Below are 15,497 nucleotides of genomic sequence, written 5' to 3'. Positions count from 1 at the left end.
ACAACCGAAGCAGAAAAATCGGACAAAATATTTACACTAAACGCAAACAGAAGCAAAAAAAAACACAATACAAAAGTTATAATAAGTACAGCGGTCCGGTGGAATCACCGACACTAAGCGCTCCTCGCAGGAAGTGTCTAAAAGAAAAAAAGAAAAAAGACCAATTCAATCAAAGTATTTCTACTCACTCAAAGCGTTTGTTTTCTGCGTAATTGAATATAAAAAATATTTATTTGCATTGTATAAATTCACCTTTTTCCACATCCTACATGTTTTTGTTAATTTAAACAATGTCTATAAATCCCAGGCCCTGAAGATGATCTCAATAAAGATCGAAACGTTGACACGACAATGAAAATGTTTTTCCGAAACCTACATCACACCAGAATGAATCTGACGATTTTTGAATAATCATCGACAAACGGTCACTAATCACCAAACACACATTAAACAGACCATTCAAAAGAAGAAAACCTAGCTTTTTAACGTTGTATTTACCACAAAAATAGATAAAATATTTCTAAAAAAAAATTCACAAAATACCAAAATTATTTGTCAGAAGATAACCTCGTCTTTTTTAAACAAAAATAATAGAACGATTTTAATTTTGACAGTTATAATATGTACTATAAATACTAAATTAATTAATTTAATTCTGATTTGCATAAACCTGATTTTGCTTCAAGACTCGAAGAAAAAAGAAAAATCATTCATATCGCACATAATTGATAAAAATAACTCTTATTTTATCAATGTTATGAATACGAATAGGTCTTATACAGGACTCATTTCTAATTTTTATAATATATTAAATAATGCTGTTTTTATTCATTATTATTTTAGTATGATTGAAAAAAGACGGATTAACTTAATGTTTTTCTGATGAAATGTCATTAATGAAATGTTGGTACTGTTTTGGATGCAGGTTGTGATACAAAGAATATGGTCTGTTTTATGATTAATATAAAGTATGATAAATTAATTGAATTCTGATTCATATAAACTTGATTTTGCTTCAAGACTGGAAGAAAAAAGAAAAATCATTCATATCGCACATAATTGACAAAATAAGAGTTATGAATACGAATAGGGCTTATACAGGACTCATTTCTAATTTTATAATATATTAAATAATGCTGTTTTTATTCATTATATTTTGAGTATGATTGAGAAATGACGGATTAACCTAATGTTTTTCTGATGAAATGTCATTAACGAAATGTTGGTACTGTTTTGGATGCACCTTGTGATACAAAGAATATGGTCTGTTTTATGATTAATATAAAGTATGATAAAGGTCGAATTGAAATATTAATCTATGTATAATTTAAATGTGTCCTGGAATTTTAGCATTAGCATTGCATGGTATAACATCACCAGAATAAATTTACTGGTTTTTTTGTCCATTGTCCTGAAACAAAACTAGCCCAGTTTCCATGTGGACAATGAATATTCCAGACTTTCATTCTGGTTTGAGTAGGAACCAGCTGGAGACATTAGAAGGGAACAACGTCATAACGGCGCTCTTCGTGTTTCCTTTATACAGCCTCTCTTAACATTAGGTGAAACTTTGCTTACATTTCCTTGGCGGGACCCTTTTGTCCCATTCAAAGACGTGGAAGCGATTAGTTGAAAATTTATATTCCAAACACTTAACATAACCTTGTTATTCATAATTCAATTAACACAATACACTTTTATGAATTAAACATTCATATTCTTACGTTATTCTAAATGAGTAACCGTAATATCTAAAATTATTTTTTTACTGAGCTTTTCCCTCCTTGGTTCAGGCAGGAAAACGAGGAAGGATAGTTCAGTCTAGCCTCAGCATCGGAAGAAAAAGAAATCCACCTGAAAGCCAGTCAACTCAGATTTGTATCCATTTTGTTTTTATTGATATAAATCATTTCTGTTGTGTGGCCCATTTTCATTATGGTTTTGTTTTTTGGTATTTTTTTCCTTTTGGCTATCAAAGTTGATTGTTTCCATTTTGTCCTTCAGGCCCATATTTTTAATTCCCATAGTATCAAATTATTCTTATATTGTTAGCTTGTAAGTAAAAGTTCATGATTTTTTTCTTATTTTTTTTATTTATTTTTTTATATAACGTATCTTAATTCTTAAGGAAATACATTTTTTATTTTTAAAGTAACCTCTGTAATTGTGTTAGTAATTTATTCCTAAAATAATATTCCTTTGATTTTGTGGTAGATCACCGGGCACAAGGGGGGTTATTAAACCTTATAAGATGGAAATAATCATTCCTTAAAATGACCACTGAAAATCTGTTTAAATAATATTTGGACAGGAGACATTTTTCCATACTAAAACTAATATTTTATAAGAGCTTTCAATTAGTTAATTTTTATTTAAGGTATTGGTTGAGATAAAAAGTCAGTGTCACGAGCGGAATTCGAACACAGTTTGGGTTGAGATGGGATGTTGGTGTCCGAGTGGTTGAGCCGAAGGTCGTGGGTTCGAATCTTGCTTGTGACACTGACTTTTTTTATCTCAATCAATAGCTTAAATACAGATTAATTAATTGAAAGATATTATTTGGTCAAGCGAACCACGGAAACTAATGAATTTAATAAGTTAAATGAAGTATAACTTCACTAAAGCTCTCCGTGGCCATTTCTTTTGTCGACGAAGGTCGTGGGTTCGAATCCCCCTCGTCACACTGACTTTTTTTATCTCCACTAAAAACCTTAATTAATTGTAATATATTAATTGGTCAAGCGGACCACAAAAACTATTGAATTTAGTCAGTTAAAACGAAGTACACCTTGACTAAAGCTCTCCGTGGCCATTGCATTTGTCGCCGAGGATCAAATATATTACACGACATTTGAAAAATGGCAAAAAGGAGGGATAATTCAAAAGGTGGGGTTGAGATGGGAAGTTAGTGTCCGAGTGGATCGAAGTTACGTAAGATAGCCCAGGTGGCAAAGCAGCGGCGTATCTAGCCGAAGGTCGTGGGTTCGAATCCCCCTCGTAACATTGACTTTTTTATCTCAACCAATAGCTTAAATAGAGATTAATTAATTGAATGACATTATGTGATCAAGTAGGCCACGAAAAGTAGTGAATTTAATAAGTTAAATGATGTATATCTTCACTAAAGCTCTCCGTGACCATTTTTTTGTCGCCGAGATTCAAACAGACTACACGACATTTGAAAAATGGAAAAAAGGAGGGAAAATTCAAAAGGTGGGGTTGAGATGGGAAGTTAGTGTCCGAGTGGATCGAAGTCACGATAGCTCAAGTGGTAGAGCAGCGGAGTATTGAGCCGAAGGTCGTGGGTTCGAATCCCCCTCGTGACACTGACTTTTTATCTCAACCAATACCTTACATAAGGATTAATTAATTGACAGATGTTATTTGCTCAACCGGACCACGAAGTCAAATGGATCTAATAAATTACCTTACACTACCCCAGAGTTCTCGAAAGTAAAAAAGTAATAAAAGTTTCAACACAGATGCATTTAGAGTACAAGAACACGGAAAAAATATGGATAGTCCAGCCAATTTCGCAATAAAAATTATTCATTAAATAAAATATGACTTCAAGAACCAAAATAGTACAACTTAGTTAGGCTTTAGCTATTAAAGTGATTACTGATTTATTGAAGCTCAAATCTGCACACTCGCGTACGTGTGCAAATTGGAGTCTATCACATTCGCAATCCACTAGCAATTCCAGATTTTCTAATTTACAATAAATTACTTGTAGGTTTGTGTTGGCAGTCCGGGGTCTTACATGTGTTATATCCAACCTGCCACCGATGTATGTCTCAGGTCTCAATTGACCTAATTTCGGGTAGATGATGTACTCAATATTCAGCCGCTACGCATTCACGCTAATATATACAGCCACTCTCAAAAGACACAAAACTATCAGTACGATATACAAAAACAAACTTGTTTCATCCAAGAATCGGAACTGGGGACCCAGACAGCCGTGCTCAAGTAATATTCTCATTACGGGTGGCATTCCCCAAGAATATTTTTGTATTTTTGAACTCAAAATTGTGTTGGTGTTCAAAATGGTGGGTAGCCAGGGCTGTAGGAATTTGTTCGAGTTTTTTACAATTATAGATATGTTGCTCTATTCTCTTATCCAGATATTGGGATGGAATACCGATGTAAGTTGCCGGACAATTTGTAAAATTGAACTGGCTACCCGCCATTTTGAACACCAACACAATTTCGACTTTAAAAATCCAAAAATATTACACACAGAACAAAACAAACATAAATGTAAGTTTTTAAAATTGTTAAATTCGATAGTTTTTGTGGTCCGCTTGACCAATTAATATCTTTCAATTAATTAAGGTTTTGTGTTGAGATAAAAAGTCAGTGACACAAGTGGGATTCGAACCCACGACCTTGGGCTAAATACGCCGCTACTCTACCACATGAGCTATCGTGACTTCTGGAGTGGAAGCCACGATAGCTGAAGGAATGGTTTATATCGTCAGGGATAAACCGCAATAACTCACTGGCACACTCAACACGACACATAAGAATGACACATCTACACGGAAAACAAACACTACGAGTGAATACAAATAATTTGATTAAATTTAAAATTTCTATCATTGTATAAATTCATTTTTTTTACTTTTAATTAAATTTTTTCTACTAGCAATAATCGCATCTCAGTAGAACTTCATTGATTACGATATTGCCACTGCGCAAGGTTTATTGGGGACCGCGGTAGCCGAGTGGTTAGCATGAGAGACTCTCACGCCGCGGTCGTGGGTTCGATTCCCACCGTCGCCTCTGGCCCTTTTTTCACAATAACCCCCCCAAATTTGAACACACATAAAAAAAAATTTCCACATCCTACATTTATTTGTAGAATTTAACCCATGTTTATAAATCCCAGACCCTGAAGATGATCTCAATAAAGATCGAAACGTTGGCACGATAAAGAAAATGTTTTTCTGGTCTTGACCACGATCTTCGAATAATCATTTGCTAACGGTCACTAAACACCACACATTGATTAATACATAAAAATATTTATAAATCAAGTTATAATGCAAGGGAGTGGAATTTTTTGCCTGTGAAAATAAACAGTGAAAGCAGTCTAATTTACAGGCCTTGTGATTTTTTGGTAATTATAAATAAACAGGGTATAATTTCAATATGAAATCAATTACTGTAAGTGTTATTAATCAGCCTAAATTGCTCTGCAATACTTCGACACTCACTACAGTCGGAAATGTTTATTTGATACTGAATAATTGGAAGCTTCCCGTCTGAAAATTTCCAGTACATGGAATATCGTGTTTAATTGAATTTAATAACCTAATTCATGCCTTTTTTTACGATATTTTTTTAAAAACCTGATGAAATAAGCAGATGAAAGAAAATAACACGAAAAAGAGATAAAAGTCACGTTTATCGGACAAATAAATAGAAATTATTTCTAATAGATTTTTATTTTGTATATTTCTAATTTTCATAATGTTTGTTATTATTAAAATAACTGTAAATGTTAAGATTATTCGGAGATCGTGAGATGCGGTCTGGTGTGACGTAGTTAGAAAAACATTTTCTTTTTCGTGCCAACGTTTTGATCTTTATTGACATCATCTTCAGGGCGTGGGATTTATAATCATTGTTTAAAGTTTAAAAATACATGTAGGATGTGAAAAATGAATTTATACAATGATAGAAAAAAATGAATTTATACAATACTAGACAATTTTCGATTCAAAAAAATGAATTTATACAACGCGAGAAAATTTTAAATTAAAAAAAGAAAGAATTTATACAATGGTAGACAATTGAAATTATGATACGTTTACATATTGAAAAAAATGAATTTATACATTGCTAAAAAATTTTTGATTAAATAAAGAAAGAATGAATTTATACAATGCTAGAAAATTTTAGAATTAAAAAAATTATACAATGCTAGAACATTTTAGAATTAAAAAAATTATACAATGCTAGAAAATTTTAGATTAAACAAAAATTATACAATGCTAGAAAATGTAAGATTCCAAAAATTGAGTTTAGTACAATGCCAGAAAATTTTAGATAAAAAATTGAATTTATACAATGCTCGAAAAATTTAGAATAAAAAAAATGAATTTATACAATGCTAAAAAAAGTTTAGATATAAATAAAATGAATTTATACAATGATAGAAAATTTTAAATTAAAAAAATGAATTTATACAATGGTAGAAAATTTTAGATTACAAAACGAAAGAATGAATTTTGTTAGAAACATTGTTAGAAACCTTTGGATTAAAAAAAATGAATCTATATAATGCTAGAAAATTTTAGATTAAAAAATGTGTTTATAGAATGCAAGAAAATTGTCGATTTAAAAAATATTAACTCATACAATGGTAGAAAATTTTTGATTAAAAAATTGAATTTATACAATGGTAGAAAACTTTAGAATAAAAAAAAATGAAATAACATGAAAAAGAGATAAAAGTAACGTTTATAGGACAAATAAATAGAAATTATTTCTAATAGTTTTTTATTTTGTATATTTCTAATTTTCATAATGTTTGTTATTATTAAAACAACTATAAATGTTATAATTATTCGGACATCGTGAGATGCGGTCTGGTGTGATGTAGGTTTCAGAAAAACATTTTCTCTATCGTGCAAATATATTTAGCATTGTATAAATTCACTTTTTCACATCCAAAATGTAATTGTTATATGTACACAATGTTTGTAAATCCCAGGCCCTGAAGATGATCTCAATAATGATCGAAACGTTGGCACGATAAAGAAAATGTTTTTCTGAAACGTACATCACACCAAACCGCATCTCACGATTTCTAAATAAATAATTTTCAATCTATATTGAGATCATCTTCAGGGCTCAAAGTGATTGTTTTCCATGTAGATGTGTTATTCTTGTTTGTCGTGTTGAGAGTGGGCACGAATGTCTGTTTGGTAATTGATGCTGATGGGATAAACCTGTTGATGTAAACCATTTCTAAAAAGTTACGCGTATGTTTGTTTTGTTCTGGGTTTAATATTTTTGGATTGTTGAAATTGAAGTTTTGTTGGTGTGCAAAATGGTGAGTAGCCAGTGCTGTAGGATATTGTTTGGGTTTTTTGCAATCATAGATATGGTTTTTACCTTCTTATTAGACATTGGGATATAATTTCGACGTAAGTTGCCAGACAATTTAAACAATCGATTTTGTAAATTTCATTACATTGTTAGTTGTGTGGGATCTTTAATTTTGTAAAAAGAGAGTGCGAATAATTTTATAGTTGTCACGGCATTTTTAAAATCATCAGAATAGAGAAACGTATTTAATTTGTTTGGCAGGTCATGTACGAACGAAATGGATATGTATTTTGGTTTGTTTGTGTTCGATAGATTTGATGTGTTGTTATTATTGATAATGGGTGATGTTACTGTTGAGTTGGAGTTGTTGATTATTCTGTCGATTATGTGTGATTATGTGTAAAAATGTGTTTGTATATTTTTATGTTCTCCGACTCTTCATGGGTTTATATTCTCCTCACAAAAATGGGGTTCTATCCCTATTTCCTTCCCCAATCCTTCAAAATCTAATGTATATAAACAAAAAAGTCAGTATCTCACTGGAATTCTCAACACGAAACACAGCAATGAGACATCTTCATAGAAAATATCCACTTTGAGTGAGTACAAATACTTTGAATGAGTCTAAAATTTCTAGCTTTGTTTAAATACATTTTTTTACATCCTATATGTATTTGTATAACTTAAACAATGTTCATAATTCCCAGGCTCTGAAGATGATCTCAGTAAAGATCGAAACGTTGGCACCATAACGAAAATGCTTTTCTAAACCTACGTCACACCAGACCGCATCTCACGACCTCCAAATAATCATTAATTAACAGTCACTAAATACTACACTAATTAACAATTTTATTACAAATTAATATGCACAAAAATCAATCTTAGTCAGTAGATTACTTGTAAAAACCAAAAAGAAAAAAATTTAATAGTGTACCTATATGAATAAATTTAACAACTGTCCTAGCACTTATGTAAGTAAATAAAAATGGAAAATGAGAACAATTTTAAGACCAATTATAATTATATATTTATAATGCTTAGTATTTATGAATGAAGAGCCCTGAGAAAGACATAATAAATGCCGAAAGCTTGACAGCAGTGTAATAATTGTCATTCTTGGACTACATCCTTGATTTTAAAACATCAATAAAGAAAATGATGTAAAGGTTTAATTGCTCATATTAAATAAAAAAAAACGATTTTTCTAACCACCTGAATTTTGAAATATCAAATTAAATCAAATATATGTTAAAGTAATTGTTGCTAATCAAAATTACGACAGTTTAAAATTTGGCGAAGGGTTCAGGAGTTAGGCGTTTCTGCATTTTACGCGCATAATTAGCACAGAAGAAAAATGGCGCATTGTCTTTTGGGTAGAAAGGAAATTTCCCCATCCCATTGTTGAGCCTTTCCCTATTCTTTGGAACGGGCCCAAAGGGTTGGCCGTCCCTCTTTTGTCAACCGTCCATGTTCGTGGAAATACGACTTCGTCTTATTTTCCCGAAAGCAGCCGCGAAAATTGGCAAATTCCAAGCCGTTTCGTGAAGCCTGCCATAATATAAAAAGAATTCATTGTTAAATATTTCCGCGCTATAATGGGTATTAAAAAAGATTTCATGTAACATTAACATAATTTAACTGTAAAAAAAACAATAAATTTATTTTTCTTATAAATATAATATAATAAATTAATTTCTTTCCGTCGTACAAAAAATATTAACAACTATTCTAATAAAATAACCCTTTAAATAGTAGAAATACAGGGTGTCTCTTCTCAATCAACTTCACCAGCATACAAGAAAAAAAAACACCAAATAATGTTCCGATTCTCAACGCTTGAGCAGTTAGTTATTTTACTATTTATCTTTTTTCGAACTAACTACAGTTTTTGTCATAAATCTACTCGTAGCACTTGTACTATTAATTTGTAGAAATAAAAAAATGAAGAATTAAAAAGAATAAAAAAAACGTTAAATTTCCTTTAAAAAGACACCATTCTAGGATTTTCAATTTTATTTTTTGTTTCTTAAAAGGCACTAAATCTTCCCAAAACTTCTAAATTTGAAATTAGAAAAAATTTATATTTCAGAATAATTCAGAATAAATCTTGGCATATTTCATAATAAAATTTTCGAAAAAAGCGAGTGGGTTTAATCTAGTAATTCACCTTTTGGTTTTAGGCAAAATTTTAATTCTCAACTTTAACTTAATAAAAGAGCACAAAAAATAAAAATTAGACAAAACACATAACAATGGACAATAAACAGTGCTAACAACGAAAAATTGGTCTAAATATCAACACTAAACACAGACAAAAGAAAAAAAATAATAGACAAGTTTCAAAAACCAACATTAACCAAATCAAAAGCAGGAAAAAGAGAAAAATTCATGATGTTTAGGGTCTTTTTTATATATTTGGTTTGATTTGTACGTTGAATATTTTGTGGTTTTTGCTTAAGTTAAGGTTGGTTTTTACAACTTCTATTTTGTTGTTCTTTTTATTGTTTTCTGTACTTAGAATATATTTTGTCCTTGTAATTGAATTAAATGGTGAACCGCTAGAAAGCCTGTTAAGCAAAAATGTTTTTATGAACTTTGCCAAACTGTACAAAATAAAAGCCCTAAAACGAGTTTCAATCAAATAAAACTAGTAAAAAAGTGATAGTAATCTAATGAATAACCAAATTGAAGTGTATTTTATTAGGTTAGAGTTAGATTTTACATGTTTTGATTGTTGTTCGTTTTTTCTATTGTTTGTGTTTATTGTAGATATATTGTCCAATTTTTCTTCGTTGGTTTTTCTTTATGTTTATTGTTTCTTTTTTCTTTTCCTTTTTATTTTGTTTTGCGCTTTTTATAAAGTTAGAGTTGGGAAATAAATTGCGCCCGGGGCAAAAAGTTGAATTATTAAATTAACTCCACTCTCCATTTTTCACACCGTCACCATTTTTCCCCATTTAGCTTATAATTTCTTCATTTTAGGCGGATGTAATTGAAGAAAAGAGTGTAGTGCTAGTATGTTTATTAAAAAAATGTTATTAAATTTGCCATATCCTACACTGAATTTTTCCAACGAGATTGCAAATTTAGTTTTTTCAAATTTTAAATTGAGTAGTTTTTGAAGGATTTAGGGTTTGTTTACTTACCAAAAATTAAATTGAAAGTTCTAGAAGCTTGTCTTCTTAAAAGAAATTGAACTTTTATTCAACGCTTTTTTTGGATTTCCACAAAAATCAATAGTTCAAAACTACGAGTAGATTAATGACGAAAACCGTTCTTAGTTGAAAAAAGGATAAATAGTTTAATAACCTTGAATTTATGTCTAGCCTATCTAAATACCCGAATATTTATTGCCTACCGTATTAAAATTGCGCAATCTTCCCCATAGTACACTCTTACAAATTTATTAAAATTCCAGTTTAAACTAGATCCTCGCAAGGTTTAAATTCTTAAACTAATATTGGCCGAAGTTGTTAAGTTTACTTTTATCTAAACGAAGTGCAATGTTGCGATGGCAACCCCATCGTTACAGCTTTGATAAAATAACATTTAACTATCTTACTTAGCACTTGAAATTCAAACTATCCTAGAGGTACCTCGAATTCTTATCCATACAAGACCTTTTGGGTAGCTATTTATGTTACCAAACACTACCAAATACTTTCCCCAATGTCCGAACGGGCCAGATCATACACAGAAAAGAATCACCTCCTTTCAGACCACCTTTCCATTGTTTTTACTCCCCATCCTGATACATACTAAGATCAAATAACTTAATTCCTTTCCGTCCCACTAGTCTACCCTCTACCTCTTCTGTCCACCTTTTTATCTTATCACACTTATGCTCCAAAATCCAACAAATATTTTTTTTCTTTTTATGCGTTAAATTTGGGAAACATTTTACACAGAACAAAATGTTGTATTACTATATTAATTCTGCTATGCCTTCTTTTCACAGACACCACGGTTTTCTTATTTAGCATCAAATTTATACATTTTCTTCCGATGTAACTAAAGAAAAGAGTGTACCAGTAGAAAGCTTATTAAACGAAGAAATTCTTTTGTAATTTGCCAAACTCTACACTTAGTTATTCCAATGATATACAAATTTAGTTATTTCAAAATTTAAATTTAGCAGTTTTTTGAAAGATTTAGAGTTCGTTTAGGTACCAAAAATTAAATTCAAAGTTTTAGAATCGTGTCTTCTTAAAGAAAATGTTACGATTTTTCAATGCTTTTTTTATTGTTCTGGGCAAAATTCCTATCTAAACTTTAAAGTAAAAATAGAACAAAAAAAAGTAAAACGAAACAAAACATATAAAAGAGCGACAATAAACCTAGCGAACAACCGAAGCAGAACAATTGCACAAAATATTTACACTTAACACAGATAGAAGACAAAAGAACAACAATACAAAGTTATAATACGTAACTCAGACCGAAAAAAAAGTAAAAACCTTAAAATGAAAGAGAAAACTAGTGTACAACAAAATTACGTTTAATTTTTCTTTGTTTTTTCTTTACTATATTAATTCTGCTCTGCCTTCTTATAAGACACTACGTTTTTCCTATTTAGCATCAAATTTTTACGTTTTATTACGATGTAACTAAAGAAAAGGGTGTGCCGCTAGAAAGCTTATTAAACGAAGAAATTGTTATGTAATTTGTCAAACTCGACACTGAATTATTCCAATGATATACAAATTTAGTTATTTCAAAATTTAAATTTAGCAGTTTTGGAAAGATTTCGGGTTCCTTTAGTTACCAAAAATTCAATTCAAATGTTGAGAATCGTGTCTTCTTGAAGGAAATGTAATGATTTTTCAATGTTTTTTTTCTATTGTTCTGGGCAAAATTCGTTTGCCAACTTTGATATAATAATAAGCAGAAAGAGAAAGAAAAAACATATAAAATAGCGACAATAAACCTAGCAAACATTCGAAGCCGAAAAATTGGACAAAATATCTACACTAAACACTGAAAAAAGAAAAAAAAGGAGCACAAAACAAAACTTGTACAACCTAAGTCTAACTTAATTAAAAAGCACAAAAAGAAACACCAATTCAACTTAATTGTTGTTCATTACTTTACTATCACTTTTTACGAGCTTTGTTTGATTGAAAGTCTCTTTTGTGCTTTTATTTTGTACAGCTTGGCAAAGTTCATAAAAACATTTTCGTTCAATAAGCCTTTTAGCGGTTCACCCTTTAATTTAGTTACAAGGACAAAACATATTCTAAGCACAGAAAACAACAAAAAGAACAACAAAACAGAAGTTGTAAAACCAATCTTAACTTAAATAAAAAATACAAAAGATTAATTAAATTGAAAGTTTTAGAAGCGTGCTTCTTAAAGGAAATGTAACGATTTTTCAATGCTTTTTTTCTATTGTTTTGGGCAAAATTCCTTTCCAAACTTTGACATAATAAAAAGCACAAAAAGAAAGAAAACCGAAAAAACATAAAAGAGAGACAATAACAATAATAACGAAGAGTCTATAAACATAGAGAACAACCAAAGACGAAAAGTTGGACAAAATATCTACACTACATACAGACAAAAGAAAAAAAGGGATAACAATACAAAAGTTATTCTAACGCTAACTGAAAAAAACGCACATACAAAAAAGGAGTTTTTTTTCGTTCTTTTTATTATGTAAGGGTTTGGTTTTACAACTTTTGTATTGTTCTTTTTTTCCTTTTGTATGTGTTTAGTGTAGTTATTTATTTCTAATTTTTCTGCTTTGGTTGTTCTCTATGTTTATAGATGCTTTGTTATTTCAATTTCATTTCTCATTGCGCTTTTTACAATATTAAGTTAAAGTTGGAAAACAAATTTTGCCCACGAGAAAAAATTGAATTACTAAATTAACTCCACTCCTCATTTTTTACATCTTCACCACTTTTTTCCATTTAACATATGATTTCAGCATTTTGGTCGGACGTGATTAAAGAAAATGGTGTATCGCAATAAAGCTTATTATGCGAAAAAGTTGCTATGAAATTTGCCAAGCTCTACGCTGAATTTTACAATGAGTTTGCAAATTTAGTTTTTTTCACATTTTACATCCAGCTGTTTTTGAATGATTTAGTGCCTGTTTAGTTAGGCAAAATTAATTTAAAGTTCTAGAAGCGTGTCTTCTTAAAGAAAATGTAATTTTTTTTATATTTCCACAAAAATCAATTGTTCGTGATCTTAGAGTTGATTTATGTGACGAAAACCGAAGGTTGTTGAAAAAAAGCATAAATAGTTAAATACCTGCTCAAGGATTGAAAATAGGACTATTGTTTATATAGAGGTTTTTCTTCTTTTTTCTTTTGTGCTCGTGAAGTTGAATTGCGTAGTGAGATTCTCTGTCTAATTGAAAAAAATCGTTCCCTACGACAACTAACAAATATGATCCTGAACTTAATACGAATTACCTAGTTAGGGAGAAAAGTTTCGAATTTTCTCCGATTGCAGCGATATTGTACCTAGGGAAATTAGTCTGACCCAGCTCGTTATCCTTAATTTAACCGTATCCGACCTAACCATCTCGGGTCAATAGGCAGGACCCTATTTACGCCAACCTTCTTTAAAAGTGGCCTATCATCCTCAGGTGATTTTTATATTCCTTTTAGAAAAAAAACACACACACACACGTATACCTATACACTTATACACAACATACGCTTTTTTACATTCAATAATTATAAATAAATGTACTTAAATAATGAATGGCCAAAGAGGAAATTGAATGGTTTTCAGAAAGGGATTTGGTCACTTTTTCTTATTGGTAACTTTTTTTATTATTATAAACATTGTTTTCTTAAAGGCGAATACCTGTAATGATACTGAAACATATCCAAATGAAAAATTGAAAATATGTTTTAAAAAAATTAAATTATTTATATATATTTGGTTCTCGGCTACCAAGGCCCATTGGAAGAAACCTGTCTAGTAATTTTTGCCTTAGTTCCACCAAAAAATTACATTGAAATCGATGATACCACGTCAGTAGCTTCCCCATGTAAGTATCTTTTAACAACGAAACCAATTTGTAACTGACTTGTTTTTTGTTAATTGATTTTAAAGTCAAATTCAGGTTAAATAGTTAAAAATGAAATTTATTTAGAAATCGTGAGATGCGGTCTGGTGTGATGTAGGTTTCAGAAAAACATTTTCTTTATCGTGCCTACGTTTCGATCTTTATTGAGATCATCTTCAGGGCCTGGGATTTACAAACATGTCCACATCTAAAATGTAATTGTAATATGTAAACAATGTTTGTTTTGATTTCTAAATAAATATCGATTAACAGTCACCAATCACCACACATTAAAAATGAAAGTTAAACATGACTAACAAACTTTTTTACAATATGGATATTTTTTAGGTGTAGGTGAAGAAATAATAATTTCTATCGTCATCTAGACTGGTTTGGTTTGGCTCCGAAAGTGCAAAGTTTCTTGTTAGCAAGGCGCTTGAATAGATTAAAACCCGCATGACGGATCGGTCGTGAAGGTTTAACATAGCGAAGCGCCGTTCATTACTCCATATTTTCAGCCGTAGATTTTTCTCACGGATTTTTCTATATTTTTCAAAAATAATAATAAAATTTTTTTTTTCTTTTAGTAAGATGTACTATTCATATTATTAAATATTTAAATTGGAAAAAATAAATATACCACTTTTACGAGGGGATTAAACTGACCTGGGATCACTCATTTTAATAGATTGGGTTTGCAAATCGAAATCTAATCAAGCTCAAGATTTTTTTGATAAATAAGTTTGTTATTTTTTATTTAAGGATTTAAGACTATGTACCAAGACTATGTAATTTTCCATCGTGTTTGCCATATTTCAAAGTTCGAAAGGTAGGTTGAGATGGCGAGTTGGTGTCCGAGAGGAAAGAAGTGTCGATAGCTCAAGTGGTTTAGCAGCGGCGTATTGAGCCGAAGGTCGTGGGTTCGAATCCCGCTCGTGACACTAGCTTTTTCATTTCAACAAAGATCTTACATAAAAAGAATAATTACTCGAAAGATGTTATTTGGTCAATAGACAACTAAACATAATGGAATTGAATAATAACGTAAAACCATATTTTCAAGATAAATATGTAAAATTTTAAATATCACATTCAGTAGGTTCAAGGTTATGATAATTTTACTTTGGTCACTTTGTGCTGTGTGGTTTCTGTATTTTCTGCCGATGTAAATGGTTTATATTCACATCGTCAAAAAATGGCTCAGTATAACAGTAAATTTATACAAACACATCAAGCTTTTCGTCATTTTGAATAAATTATTGCATCAATTCAAATTTGAAAAGAAAAAAGTTAAAATTATATTGAAAAAAACTGTTTTTGCATAATTTAAAGTTCTATGAACGTGTTTAGTAATTTTTTTAAATCCTCAAAATAAGGATATTATTAAAACTGGATTGATTTGTTT

At 30.4% G+C, this 15,497-nt stretch overlaps 1 pseudogene; it reads right to left on the bottom strand.

The window, feature by feature from the left end:
* Positions 1-4,591: 4,591 nt before the first annotated feature.
* On the bottom strand, positions 4,592-4,708 carry LOC112127076 (annotated as a pseudogene).
* Positions 4,709-15,497: the final 10,789 nt, after the last annotated feature.

The sequence above is a fragment of the Cimex lectularius genome, unplaced genomic scaffold, assembly GCF_000648675.2.
Source record: "Cimex lectularius strain Harlan isolate CLEC.00 unplaced genomic scaffold, Clec_2.1 scaffold206, whole genome shotgun sequence".
In the NCBI taxonomy this organism is placed as follows: Eukaryota; Metazoa; Arthropoda; class Insecta; order Hemiptera; family Cimicidae; genus Cimex; species Cimex lectularius.
This window is presented reverse-complemented; position numbering and strand designations above follow the sequence as displayed.